Source organism: Glycine max, chromosome 8 (assembly GCF_000004515.6).
Source record: "Glycine max cultivar Williams 82 chromosome 8, Glycine_max_v4.0, whole genome shotgun sequence".
Lineage (NCBI taxonomy): Eukaryota > Viridiplantae > Streptophyta > Magnoliopsida > Fabales > Fabaceae > Glycine > Glycine max.
Genome location: NC_038244.2, coordinates 32,553,864 through 32,561,715, shown reverse-complemented (window position 1 = coordinate 32,561,715; position 7,852 = coordinate 32,553,864). Strand labels below are relative to the sequence as shown.

General features: G+C 39.6%; 1 non-coding gene across 1 annotated transcript; it reads left to right on the top strand.

Annotated features, from left to right (window-relative positions):
- Positions 1-5,613: 5,613 nt before the first annotated feature.
- LOC113002454 (small nucleolar RNA R71) lies at positions 5,614-5,717 on the top strand. Its single transcript, XR_003268016.1, has one exon. It is a non-coding gene; the product is annotated as a small nucleolar RNA R71 (small nucleolar RNA).
- Positions 5,718-7,852: the final 2,135 nt, after the last annotated feature.

Genomic DNA, 7,852 nt, shown 5'->3' with positions numbered 1-7,852 from the left:
AGTAAGGCTTGTAATGAGCTTCAAAATAAAGAAAGGGGAACATAGGCTCAAAGGGGCTATCAAAGGAATTAATTCAAGGTAGGCTCATTTGGCTAGAGGCTTATAAGAACAAAATGCCTAAATCATCTCCCAACATGCATGTGAAGCAAGAAGTATCAACAAGAGTCAAGCCAAGGCTATTGTGCAAGCAATCAATGGGGCAAAACACACCGAATAAAATAGATGATGATGGCTCAAATTCTCACCAAGGGTAAATCTATCACTTTCAATTCGAAATTTCAAAACTAACTTGAAATGTGGAGAAAAACAAGGATTTCAATTCACAAAATGCAAAGAAACTCCTATTTCAAAAACAATTTCCCAATACCTGTACATAACCCAAAATTCAAAGAGAAACATGCAATATTGTACACAAAACATAAAATCAAAATAAAAAAATTAACCTAGAAAATCTCCCCCCTCCCACACTTAAACAACACATTGTCCTCAATGTAGCACAATCATAAGATCAAGAGCAATAAAAAAAATCAATAAAATTGGACAAGTGCAATAAAAGTAAAGAAGGAGACAGAAAAAGAAAACTCCCTAAGTCATGGCGGAAGAGAAGTAGGGTGAAGTAAGGAGATCTCCTCCACCACTACATCCACCAAGGAAGGATTTGTGAGGAATTGTTTTAGACGGTGTCCGTTGACCTTGAAGCTCTTATCTGTGGATTCACTTTTGATCTCAATTGTACCATAAGGAAAAACATTAGTCACCACAAAAGGACCAATCCACTTTGACCTCAACTTACCACTCATGAGTTCGAGCCTAGAGTTATACAATAAAACTTTGTGTCCAACCACGAAGTCCTTCTTAGCTATCAAACTATCATGGAACTTCTTGGTCTTCTCCTTGTAGAATTTGGAATTCTTATAGGATTCTAAATGGATCTCATCTAGCTCACTTAGTTGCAACTTCCTTTCCTCTCCAGCCTGATCAATAGAGAAGTTGCAGGTCTTTATAGCCCAGTAGGCTTTGTGCTCTATCTCTACAGGAAGAAGGCATGCCTTGCCAAAGACAACCCGATAAGGAGACATTCCTATGGGTGCTTTGTAGGCAGTCCTATGCGCCCAAAGAGCATCATCCAGCCTGGTGCTCCAATCCTTTCTGTTCGGTTGCACAATTTTCTCCAAGATCCTTTTTATCTTATTATTTGAAATCTCAGCCTGCCCATTAGTTTGGAGGTGGTAAGGTGTGGAAATTCTGTGCACGATCCTATACTTTTTGGGCAAGGCATACATGGATCTGTTGCAAAAATGGGTGCCTTGAGCACTAATGATGGCTCTAGGGATAGGGACTCCAAACCTGCAAAACAGATTAGATTTAACAAAATCCATAACAACCTTAGCATCGTTAGTTCTGGTGGGTTTGGCTTCCACCCATTTTGAAACATAATCCACAGCAAGGAGAATATAAACAAAACCAAAAGAGACAGGGAAAGGCCCCATAAAATCTATACCCTAGACGTCAAACACCTCACAGAACAACATGGGTTGTTGAGGCATTTGTTGTCTCCATGAAAGTTAGCCGCTTGCTCTCTGAAAAGGCTCACAAGTGCTACAGATTTTCCACGCATCCTTAAAGATGGTGGGCCAATAGAAACTGCAGTCAAGCACCTTGCGAGCTGTCCTCTATATGCCAAGATGGCCACCTAGTGCAGAAGAATGACAAAATTGCAGGACCGAGTCGATCTCATGGTCTGGAATGCATCTCCTAATAACCTGGTCACTGCACAACTTCCACAAATAGGGGTCATCCCAAATATAATGCTTAGCATCGCTCTTAATTTTATCATTTTAAGCTTTAGATGCTAAGGGAGGAAAAACAGAAGCAACCAAATAATTCACAATATTAGCAAACCAAGGAGTGGGGAAGGAATCATAAATACTATACAGAATGTACAAATGGTCATCCGGAAAATCATCCAGGATGGGTGAGTCCTCAGACGCACACTCAATCCTACTCAGGTGGTCAGCCACGAGGTTCTGTGCACTGCCCCGATCACGGATCTCCAAATCAAAATCTTGGAGCCAAAGCATCCACCTGATCAATCTAGGCTTTTATTCAACTATCTTCAATAGGTACTTCAGAGCAGCATGGCCAGTATAAACAATAACACGAGTACCAAGTAAATATAAACGAAATTTCTCAAGAGCAAAAACTATCGCTAATAGCTCCTTCTCTGTGGTAGTGTAATTTGCTTGAGCAGCATCCAAAATTCTGGAAGCGTAGTAGATCACCCGAGGCAACTTATTAATCTTTTGAGCAAGGACAGCCCCCAATGTGTAATTGGATGCATCACACATTAGCTCAAATGGGGTTGTCCAATCAGGTGCCTGAATGATAGGGGTGGTAGTCACGGCACGCTTGAGGCAATCAAAAGCCTCTTTGCACCGGTCATCAAAATCAAACTCCACCTCCTTTTGCAATAGATTGGATAGTGGAAGGGCCACTTTGCTAAAATCCTTGATAAAACGCCTATAAAACCCTGCATGACCAAGAAAAGAATGAACCTCTCGCACACAAGAGGGGTAAGGCAATTGTGAAATAACAACTATTTTTGCAGGGTCTACCTTTATGCCCCTACTGGAAATGATATGCCCTAAAACTATACCTTGTTCTACCATGAAGTGACATTTTTCAAAATTCAGCACAAGGTTAGTTTCAATGCATCTATTAAGAACTCTATCCAGACTATCCAAACATGCATAAAAAAAAGGATCCATAAACAGTAAAATCATCCATAAACACCTCTATGTAACTCTCTAAAAAATCACTGAAAATGCTAAGCATACACCACTGGAAGGTACCAGGGGCATTGCATAGGCCAAAGGGCATCCTCCTATAGGCAAAAGTGCCAAAGGGACAGGTGAATATGGTCTTTTCTTGATCCTCTGGAGCAATATGAATTTGTATATAACCAGAAAAACCATCAAGAATAATAGTAATGAGACTTACCTGCCAAGCGCTCAAGCATTTGATCAATGAATGGCAGGGGAAAATGATTTTCTGATTACCTGGTTCAACCTCCTATAATCAATGCAAACTCGCCAGCTGTTCTGCACTCTTGCAGGGATAAGCTAATCCTTCTCATTCTTGATCACTGTCAGGCCTGTCTTCTTAGGAACCACTTGGACTGGACTCACCCACTGGCTGTCAGAAATGGGGTAGATGATTCCAGATTGTAAGAGCTTGGTCACTTCCTTTTTCACCACATCCAGAATAACAGGGTTGAGTCGCCACTGTGGCTGTCTCACTGGCTTAGCTCCATCCTCTAAAAGTATCCTATGCATGCAGGTAGATAGGCTAATACCATGAATGTCTGCTAAAGTCCATCCAATGGCTTTCTTGTGCTTCTTGAGTACTAGCAACAACTTCTCCTCTTGCTCAGCAGCAAGGGAGGCAGAGATGATCACTAGAAATTTTTCCTTGTCCTCTAGCATACTTGAAGGTTGCTGGTAAGGGCTTCAACTCTAGTATGGGTGGTGGCTGAACAGTGGGAGGAATCAGGGTAGGAGAAGAAGAAGGTTTCTCAGCCTGTACCTCATAAAGCAAGTAAGAAGTATATGTATTTCCTGCAACATGGTTAGTGCATTCTGACTCTAAAAAATCAACATCAAGAGGTACAACACCCAGAAAATCAGAACTAGACTCAAATTCAAATTCACTCTCAGCATAAAAATCAGATACAGGATCAAATTCAAACTCAGATTCAGATTCAGATTCAATGCATAAGGAATGACAAGTATGCAGATCAGATAAAAAGGGATGTTTCCTACCATGAAGAACAAAATCAAAATCAAACATATAATCATCAAAAATCTGATCAATTATCTCAGCACGAAAAACAGAATGATCCTCAGATAGATGTTTCATGGCATCAAGAATGTTAAAGTGAACAACAATATCACCAAATTCCATAGACAATGTGCCAGCATAAACATCTATCTTGGTTCGGGTTGTTTTCTTAAATGGTCTGCCTAAAATAATTGGAACTAAACCATGGGAAAATCCCTCTTCCATATTAAGAACATAAAAATCAACAGGAAAAATAAGTTCACCAACCTGAACCAACACATCCTCTATGAAACCTGTGGGGTAAGCAACACTTCTATTTGCCAAATGAATCACCACATCTGTAGATTGCAAAGGTCCAAGAGATAAAGAATTAAAAATGGACAGAGGCATGACACTAACTGATGCTCCTAGATCTAGCATGGCATTCTCAAATTTACTGTTCCCAATAATGCAAGGTATACAAAAAGTACCTGGGTCCTTACATTTCTCAGGAATGTGAGGAACAGATTTACCTATCAATGCTGACACTTTTCTACCCGTGCTAATCCTCTCATTGCCTTTGAGCTTCCTTTTGTGGGTACACAGCTCCTTTAGAAACTTGGCATATCTTGGAATCTGCTTGATGGCATCTAGCAGAGGTATGTTTACCTCTACTTTCCTGAAGGTCTCCAAGATCTCCTTTTCCACTTCTTCCATCTTTTTGTTTGGAATTGCTTTAGGTGGGAATGGAAGAGGGATAGGAGGCTGCTACAAGTCAAAATTACTAGAAGAAGGTCCACCTACATGAAAATTTTTGTTAGCTCCCTTATGATCAGGAAGCTTTCTCTTTTGTGCAACTATCTCATCCTCTTTTTCAGGTGCAGAATGAAGCTTGATAGGTTCAGGTGCAGGTGTTGCTATTGGTGGAGGCACTTCAATTTGCTTGCTAGACCTCAAGGTGATGGCACTCACATTTTTCGAATTCTGCACAGTTTGTGAAGGCAATTTATCAGAATTTTGGGACTGAGCTTGGGTCAACTGAGTAGCCATCTGCCCCATCTGATTTGTCAGACTCTGAATGGAGGTTGTTGTCTCTTGCTAAAATTGCATATTCTGAATGGTCATTTGCCTCACTAACTCTTCTAAGGAAGGTTGAGGAGGAGCCTCAGTTGCTTGTTGTCTTTTTTGTGACTGCTGTTGCTACATTGGAGGAGGAAATATGGCTTGCTTGGACCAACAGCATTCTGGTAGGGAGGGACAGGTTGTTGTTGTTGTGGAGGACTTGCCCATCTCAGATTTAGATGATTCCTCCAACCTGGATTGTATCTGTTGCTTGAAAGGTCATAATTATTTTGCTATTGTTGGTTTTGCTGCTGAGGGGGTCTATTATAAATGTTTGCAGCATAAGCTTCAGGTTGCTGCAAAGAAGGACATAGATCTGTATGGTGATCTGCTAAGGAACATAGACCCTAGACTCTTGCAACAGGTGCAAATTCAGATTTCTAATTCATGGCAAGCTGAGTTACTAGTTTGACCAAGGCATCAAGTTTTCCCTCAAGCTTTGTATTTTCAGCAGATGAAGATGAATTTATGGCCACCTCATGGACTCCTTTAAGGACAATAGCATCATTTCTTGCACTGAATTGTTGGCAGTTGGAAGCCATCTTCCCAATCAAATTCCTAGCCTCAGCAGGATTCATATCACCAAGGGCTCCACCACTGGCAGCATCAATCATACCCCTCTCCATGTTGCTAAATCCCTCATAGAAATATTGCAGAAGGAGTTGCTCAGAAATCTGGTGGTGAGGACAGCTTGCGCACAATTTCTTGAATCTTTCCCAGTACTCATACAAGCTTTCTCCACTAAGTTGCCTGATGCCTGAAATGTCTTTTCTGATGGAAGTGGTCCTAGATGCAGGGAAGAATTTCTCCAAGAGCACCCTCTTAAGGTCATTCCAGTTGGAGATGGATCTGGGAGCCAGGTAGTACAGCCAATCTTTCGCCGCTCCCTCCAAAGAATGAAGAAAAGCCTTTACAAAGATATGATCTTCCTGGACATCAGGGGGCTTCATTGTGGAACAGACAATATGGAACTCCATAAGATGCTTATGAGGATCTTCACCTGCAAGACCATGAAACTTGGGCAGCAGATGTATTAGTCCAATCATGAGAATATATGGAACACCCTCGTCAGGATATTGAATGCACAAGCTTTCTTAAGTGAAATCAGGTGCAGCCATTTCCCTAAGAGTCCTCTCACGAGGTGGAGGTTGAGCCATGTTCTCAGTATGAAAATTAGTAGTCGAATGCTCAAAATCAAAATATTCAAAATCACCAGCAACATAATACTCAGAATGCTCAAAATGCTCAAAATGCACAGAATGACCAGGATGCACACTATGCCTAACTAATCTATGAAAGGTTCTATCTATTTCAGGATAAAAGGGTTGTATATCACCTGGATTGCCCCTAGTCATGCACTATATGTAGCAAATCATGTGTTTCTCAAACAAGCACCAGGGGAGGCTTAAAACTACAACCATAGTCAAATGATATCCAAATGAGATGAAATTTTGTGAACAACACCCTAAAATCATGAAAAGATAGCACAAAAATTTTAAGACAAAAATTCAAAGTCTAACTATGAAAACTACCTAAGGAAAGTTTAGAAAATAAGACAATAATACTTGAAAAATAAAAAAAAACTTAGTAAATGGCTGATTTTTCGAGTTTGGGAGACCCCAATCAGCACTATAGCTAGTTGTCACAGTATGGGAAATTTTTTTCTACCCCAAATAAATATATAATAATAGTCATTCTGATACCCAGAGCAAAAGTTATGGTTGTTTTAAGTTTTGCTAAAAACAAGTTCCCAAAATTTTTGTCTCTCTCAAATAATGCCACACCAAGTGCTCCTGGTATTTTTCACACAAAATATGGATCAAAAAAAGCTACCACAAAAAAAATCAGCCAAAAATAACAACTCTAGCTATCAAAACAAAAATTTCTAATTAAATTGCAAAATCAGTCGCTAGTTCCCAGTCGCTAATTACTGTTCAAAGCAAAACACAAAGCTGAAACAATCGCAAAACAGTCGCTAAAAATAGTCGCTAAACAGGGGACGCGACTAAAATGCAAAATAGAATGCTACACAAAACAAAACAACTAAACACTATTATGAACCTTTGGCCCACAACTCCCCGGCAACGACGCCAAATTTGATCGAGGCCGTACCCGAATCAAATAAATATTAAAAATGCAGTATCTAGGAAGTGATCCTAGGTCGTCTCCCAATGAACAATGGTCAACCAAACGTTCATAACATATAGTAATAAAGCAGTAACGAATTGGGGGGGTTTGTTTGGTTTTGTAAATTAAACAACAAGCAAATTCAAATTAAAGAAATAACAGAATTAAAACATGTTGTTTCCCCTTGATTCACAAGCAAGTGTCTTATCCTAGGTTACGAGAATTTATCCCTAATCAGTTCAACCACTTAATCCATCCCTAAATTAAATTACTAAGAGAAAATTAACATAAGGCTGTCATTATGTGATTAAGAAACACATACACCAATTAATCATGAACGAAACTGATCATTAAGCATGAACGTAAATTAAGCGCAGAGACAATTAATCAAGCACTAAGCATGCATAGATTAATAGCAACAAATACAAAGCAATTGGTGAAGAGGAAAAACTGATCAGAATTCAATAGTAAAAACAAAACCTCAAAAAGAGCTATGCTTGATCCTCAAGAAAAAACAACGCTGGAGACTTAGCCTTCCATTAATCAGCAGAAAACGATATTGCAATTGGAAGCAGAAAATGAAATTGCAGATAAAAGTAGAAAACGAAATTACAGAAAACGAATTTTATTGCTACGTGAACAGTGCACATGAACAGTAAAAACTGGAATTGCAAAACCCTAAAATTATTCCTCTCAAAAACAGTCTACTCTCTCTAAAATCCTGGTGCTGTTATATATGTCCTCAACCCCAAAGTTTACAATTATGCTTTAAAGTCCAAGCCCA